At 49.1% G+C, this 6,116-nt stretch overlaps 1 long non-coding RNA gene across 1 annotated transcript; it reads left to right on the top strand.

Annotated features, from left to right (window-relative positions):
- Positions 1-2,229: 2,229 nt before the first annotated feature.
- Positions 2,230-5,869, top strand: LOC141042014 (uncharacterized). Its single transcript, XR_012203821.1, has 2 exons — positions 2,230-2,561; positions 4,006-5,869. It is a non-coding gene; the product is annotated as an uncharacterized lncRNA (long non-coding RNA).
- Positions 5,870-6,116: the final 247 nt, after the last annotated feature.

Below are 6,116 nucleotides of genomic sequence, written 5' to 3'. Positions count from 1 at the left end.
CACAACATTAAAATTGCTTCACATGATTTGTATCTCTCAAAAAAGTAAAGTCGTTTTACTACTTTATACCAAGTACTCCTACAAAACAACAGAAAAAAAATCAGTTTCTCATAGGCATTTCAACAAGCACACATATGATCCATTTTTTTTGCATAGAAGCGGCCTGAGATTGAATGGAGCAAAAAGCATGCCACAAGTGAAAAGAACTAGCAGCAGCAGCTCGAGATAACCTTTTTCCGTAGAGGATGCATCTCACCTGTGGTTCAGATATGGTAGAAATGCTCAGTTCAGTTATATCGTGCATGCACAAACACACCAGCACACGCACGCCACAGCAAGGACGCAGCAGATGCATGTTGAACTGAGGGGCTACGTCGGGACCCAGGGTGGAGTTGGTCGGCGACAGAGATCGGGGAGGCTGGCGCCGGGAGGGAGGAGACCTGCTGGATCGAGCACATGGCAGCGGGATCCGGTCAGCGACATTGTGGCGGTCCGTCTCCACCCACACGGCCACACCCCACCGCGCCCCAATCTCCACCTCGCCGAACTGAATTAAATTTATAAATTGAACCTAACTGAAAGAAGAAATTGGACATCATGTGTACATCAAGAAATAAACTTGAGCAGTACCAATTACTAAACAAAAAGATTGGTATATCAAACTTAGAGATTGTATATTGGTGAACTGTTTCTCCCTACGGAATCGTTAATCAAATGCATGTATTGTTCGCGAGGATTTATCAACATTGTAAGTAGTAGCAGTACTACTCTGGGTGGCAAAGTAGTAGCGGCACAAAAGAAGGCCACCATAAACAGTGAGTACTACCACAACACCTAAACTATGTGTTGGCCACGCTTGCTTTACACGAGGTCATACAGAAGTTGTGCTGAGTGTGTGAATTAGAGCAGCCGGAAGAGGATGCAGCAACATGCACACACCACCAGATAGTTCTCCTGTCTCCAGAACACATGTATACATACACACATCTCCATCTACAACAAACAAAAGAAATTGTTGACCTCCGGAGTTTTTGCAAAGTGAATTAGTTTTTGCAACCAGAGAACTTGCTACACTTAGCAAAGGTGAACTACTAATTCCCAAAAACCGCAGGATGTCTACTTTCCTGAACTAGAACTTTGAACTTCATGTGTGCTCATATATGTTGTTTCTTTTGAATTCCCGATCAAACGATCTGTTTCAGTAGCCAAGAAAATTGGCTCTACCTCATAGCTACGAAACTGAATTTGATTGAACATTCACACATAGAAAGTTTGAACTTCGCTCAAAAGCTAAATAATTCAACCACATACATACAAGCAGAAAACATGCAAAATTTGGTCCTGTTTAGACATATATCAGGAGAATATTTAGAGACCGCTGCTCAAACTTTTGTCTATGAACTGTCAAGCGAGCTGCGATTGGACATACTGGAGATGTGGGGATGAGATGACGAAACGACCTTCAGGTGTTGGCAATTGTTCAGATTTTTGAACTCTTCCAGTAGGTATACCTGAACTTGCATGACACATATTGTTTATTCAGTTGAAAGTAGCTGATTTTGAACTCTTGCAGCAGGTATATACCTGAACTCACGGAGTGGGGAGGGAGGTGACCTGATCCAGGAAGGGCCGCTCCTTGTTCAATGTGACGCCCGGATAATTAAGCTACAGTAATCCTCTGCTAATGATGCCACATCACCACGATCTCTGTTGTTAAACTCTCGTTGATTCGAAACCGGGTAAATTTCCAATTTAAAATAAATTTAAAAATAAAAGTTTTCAAATGTCAGAACTAAAATGTGCAAGCTGTGGCAAATAATTCATAGGTATTATTGGCGAAGAAACCACACTCATATAAAATATTTAAATGCACTAAAATATTTTAAACAGTGGCTTTAATAATTACTTTAATGCCTTTTCTAATTTATAAAATTGCAACTATCTTATTCGGGACTAGAACCTTTTGTAGCAGAGGTATAAATACTAATACTAATTTAGAAACTAGTCTTGTATTTTAAATAAACTAAAATATTGAGGAGTTTAAGTAAAACCGAAATAAATAAAATAAAAAGAACAAAGCAGAAAAAAGAGAGGAAGACAAAGGCTTCCCCGGGCCTTGGCCCAGCAAACTGGCCAGGCCGGCCCAGTCGCTCATCCCCTTCCCACTACAGGAACGGGGGGTTGCGTGGCGGCCATCGCCCCGTCGCCGGCCACGCGCCGGCCATCGCCCGGCCGGCCTCGCCTATATATCCGGCGACTCCCTCCCCGATGCCTCGAACCCTAGCTACCCCCCTCTCTCCCTCGCGTCCCGCTCCCCGATCTGGATGCCCGCGACCCCGAGCCGGCGCCCCGACACCTCGTCGCCATCGCCGGACCTCGCCCCCGAGCCGACCCCGACCTGCGCCGTACTCCCTTCTTCCTCTACGCCGATCCATGAGGATCCGGACGCCCTCAAGACGCCGCTCCGAGCTCGACTTCTTCCTCGGGCCGCCGCTCGCCGTCGCCAACGCCGGTTGCCTCTGCGCTCCCGTTCACTCACCGGGCCCCCGTGCGCCCCCACTGTGAGCTCTCCTTCCCCTCCGTTTCCCTCTGTCGTGCCGTAGCCACTTACCGCGCCGTCCTCGCCATTGTCGAAGTTTTTCCCCGCGTAGCTCGTCGCCGGTCGTGCTCCGGCGACCGTTCGTTTGCCCGCAAGCCGAAGAGCCTACAACCCCTTTGTTTGCCCTCACGCCCACGGTAACTACGAGGCCGTGCTCACCGAGCTCCTGGCCGCCACCGCGCCCTACGCCCGCATATGCACTGCTGCTGTTGCTCGCATCGCTGCACGCTGTCGCCTGCTCTCCCTGCTGCGGCTGCCAAGGGCTGCTGGCGCCCACGCATGCCCTGCCGCTGCGTCTGCTACCTCGGCCACGCGCGCCCGCATCCGGCTATGTGCAGCAGCTGCCTGCCAGCCGCTACTGCCTCTGTCGCCGACGCCTCCCGCGGCTCACACTCCGCCCGAGCGCGCTCACCCCAGCGCCCTTGGCCGCGAGCCCCTCTACACCCGCGCACGCGCGCTGATCCACACGGTGGTCGCGCCCGGCCATGCCCCACCATGCTGGCCGACCACGCGCCCGCGTCGGCCGCCCCGGCCCCGTTCTGCGCGCTCACAGCGCCGCGCCCCGCAAAGCTCGTTTGCATGCGCTGCTACTCTGCTGAATCTACTACTACTTGTGGCTACTGTACCTACTAGCTAGCTTTTCAGTTTTTACATTGAGTAATCTCCTGGACAGCCTCTAAACTGTGGTTAAACAACAGTAAACATGGGTAAAATTAATATGAGTAGCAAGTATATTTGACAAACTTCATTTTATCTCACTGGACCAAATCCTTTCGATGCGTGAATTAATTCCTATGAAAATCACAAAGTTCAAGGTTCTGTTAACTGAAAAACTGAAAACAACTTTATTTTCATAGCTACTTTAGAGCTGTTGATGATCAAACAAATGAACTCTAATATGGATAAAAGTGCTACTATCTTGTAGACCACAGAAAAATGCTCAAAATTGATATAAGGCACAAAATCATAGGAGTTACAGATCCATAGTTGTAGCCTTTTGAAAACAGCTAAAAGATGTTTAAAACTGGCGAATTCTCAGACTTAGCAGAATTTCAGTGAATTTCAAAATATTGTTTAAATCTTTGAAAAATCGTAGAAAATAATCTGTAACTCGGATGAAAAAGTTTTATACATGAAAGTTGCTCAGAACGGCAAGACGAATTGGAATATGCTCTCCGTTCATCTGTCACATGCCCCTAGCATAGCGAACATCAAACCTTCCCCCTCCGATTTATCTGTGCGAAAATGCCTAACCCCAGGAAAACTTTCCCAGATGTTATCCCCCTTCGCCGGTATCGTGTAGCATTGCGTTATAACACCCCTAGCGCTGCTTTTGTCTTGTCATGCATAGTATTGCACTGGTTTGCTCTGTATTTACTGTTTCTTCCCCCTCTTCTCTCCGGTAGACCCCGAGATCGTTACTGATGCCCCTGTGATCGACTACGTCGACGACGACCCTTCTTCCCTTTCAGTGGAGCTTCCAGGCAAGCCCCCCTTTGATCATCCTGATATCGCCCATTCCATTCTCTCATGCTTGCATTAGATTTTTCTACTGTAATTGATTGCTCCTATTATGAAGCATAGCCTGCTTTTGCACCTGCTATTGTTACCTATCTGCTTATCCTAAACTGCTTAGTATAGGTTGGTTAGAGATCCATCAGTTACCACCATCTTGTCCTTGTTGCCCCGGCTTCATCATCGACGACTCGATCAACGTGATCGACGACCAGAGCCCGACACCTCACATCACATCACGCCCCTTTTTGTTGCTCGACTCTGCAGAGTTACCATCGAGTGCCGAGGGTGGAACCTCATACATCACTCCTAATGAGATCTCTGTAGTGTAGCTATTCGGTCGTGGTCATCGAGGGTGGTTCCTCTTTCACCACTCTTGATACGGCTCTGTTGTGCAACCCCTCAAGTATGAACCTCAAGGGTGGTTCCTCTTACGTTCACCTTGATGATTACATCGAGTGGAATCCATCGGGGGTGATTCCTCGGGTTTTCCCCTTGATGTCTGGACACACAGTTACCTTGACTTTACTTGAGACCGTTGCGAAAGCCGGGCGGGCTCGGAGAGCACCCGTGCGATGTGACGGTGGCGGCTGGCTGTTTAGCGGTATCACCTAGGAGGGGTGATAGCTCCGGACTTGTCCCGACAGCCGTCACTACTTTAATTGTTAATGCACTAACAGGTTTGGGTATTTGTTCTGAATTGGCATTTGGCCTTTACGCACTAACCACCATGCGAGAATAGTTATGGGCCTCGACGTCGTAGTATCAGCTGAAGCTTTGTCAGACGTCCAGTTCAGCATGGCGGCACGGTCGGATCGTGCTGGTATCCACCCTGCGCGCAACGATCCGGAGTGCAACGGGCGATGGGCCCAAGACCCCGGGGCGCTTAGGATGTAGACCGGCGGGGACCTCTCTGCTGAGCCTAGGTAGGGCTACGACGTGTTGATCTTCCGAGGCCGGGCATGACCCAGGAAAGTGTGTCCGGCCAGAGTGATCGAGCGTGTTGGGTAACGTGGTGCACCCCTGCAGGGAAGATATATATTCGAATACCGTGTCCTCGGTAATGGACGTTCAGACTTGTATCCTGATCTTATACAACTAGAAATGGATACTTGATATGTGATGGATATGTGGCCCCGGGATTGCTTTCTCGCAGGGAGTCGAGGAAGGATCTCTGGGCATTAATACTACAACATGTTTGTTAAATATAAACTGCTATTCTTTACTCTTCTACATGCTGCAAGATGCTTGGAGCTGCTTGAAGATGCTAGTCTTCGATAGGCTAGGCCTCCCCCTCTATTCTGGCATTCTGCAGTTCAGTCCACAGACACAACCCTTCCATTTGATACCAATGCATACTTAGTTTAGACTGATGCTTGCGAGTACTTTAGATGAGTACTCACGGTTGCTTTGCTCCGCCTTCCCCCCTTCTTTCTTCTTTCTGTTTGTTGCAACCAGATGGTGGATCCTAGGAGCCAGATGCCACCCCAGTCGGCTACTACTACCACCCCGAGGGTGCCTACTACTACGTGGAGCCCACCGACGACCAGGAGTAGTTAGGAGGTCCCAGGTAGGAGGCCTTGCCTCTTCGATCGTTCATGTTTGTGCTAGCCTACTTAAGGCAAAACTTGTTTAACTTATGTCTGTACTCAGATATTGTTGCTTCCGCTGACTCTTGTGTATCGAGCTATGTATTCGAGCTCTCGAGGCCCCTGGCTTGTAATATAAAGCTTGTATTATTTTGATTTGTGTCTAGAGTTGTGTTGTGATATCTTCCCGTGAGTCCCTGATCTTGATCGTACACATTTGTGTGTATGATTAGTGTACGGTCGAATCGAGGGCGTCACATTCAATGGGTCAGCGGCGCTGGAGGTGCCTGGTGCACAGGGGAGCGGCCGAGGGTGATGACCACATGACCCACACATTGATGGAGGGGGGAGCATGATGCATGGAGGGAGGTCGCCGGCGGCGCGGAAGAAGGAGGCTGGCTGGGCGGCGGAGG

This window comes from Aegilops tauschii, chromosome 2 (assembly GCF_002575655.3).
Source record: "Aegilops tauschii subsp. strangulata cultivar AL8/78 chromosome 2, Aet v6.0, whole genome shotgun sequence".
Lineage (NCBI taxonomy): Eukaryota > Viridiplantae > Streptophyta > Magnoliopsida > Poales > Poaceae > Aegilops > Aegilops tauschii.
This window is presented reverse-complemented; position numbering and strand designations above follow the sequence as displayed.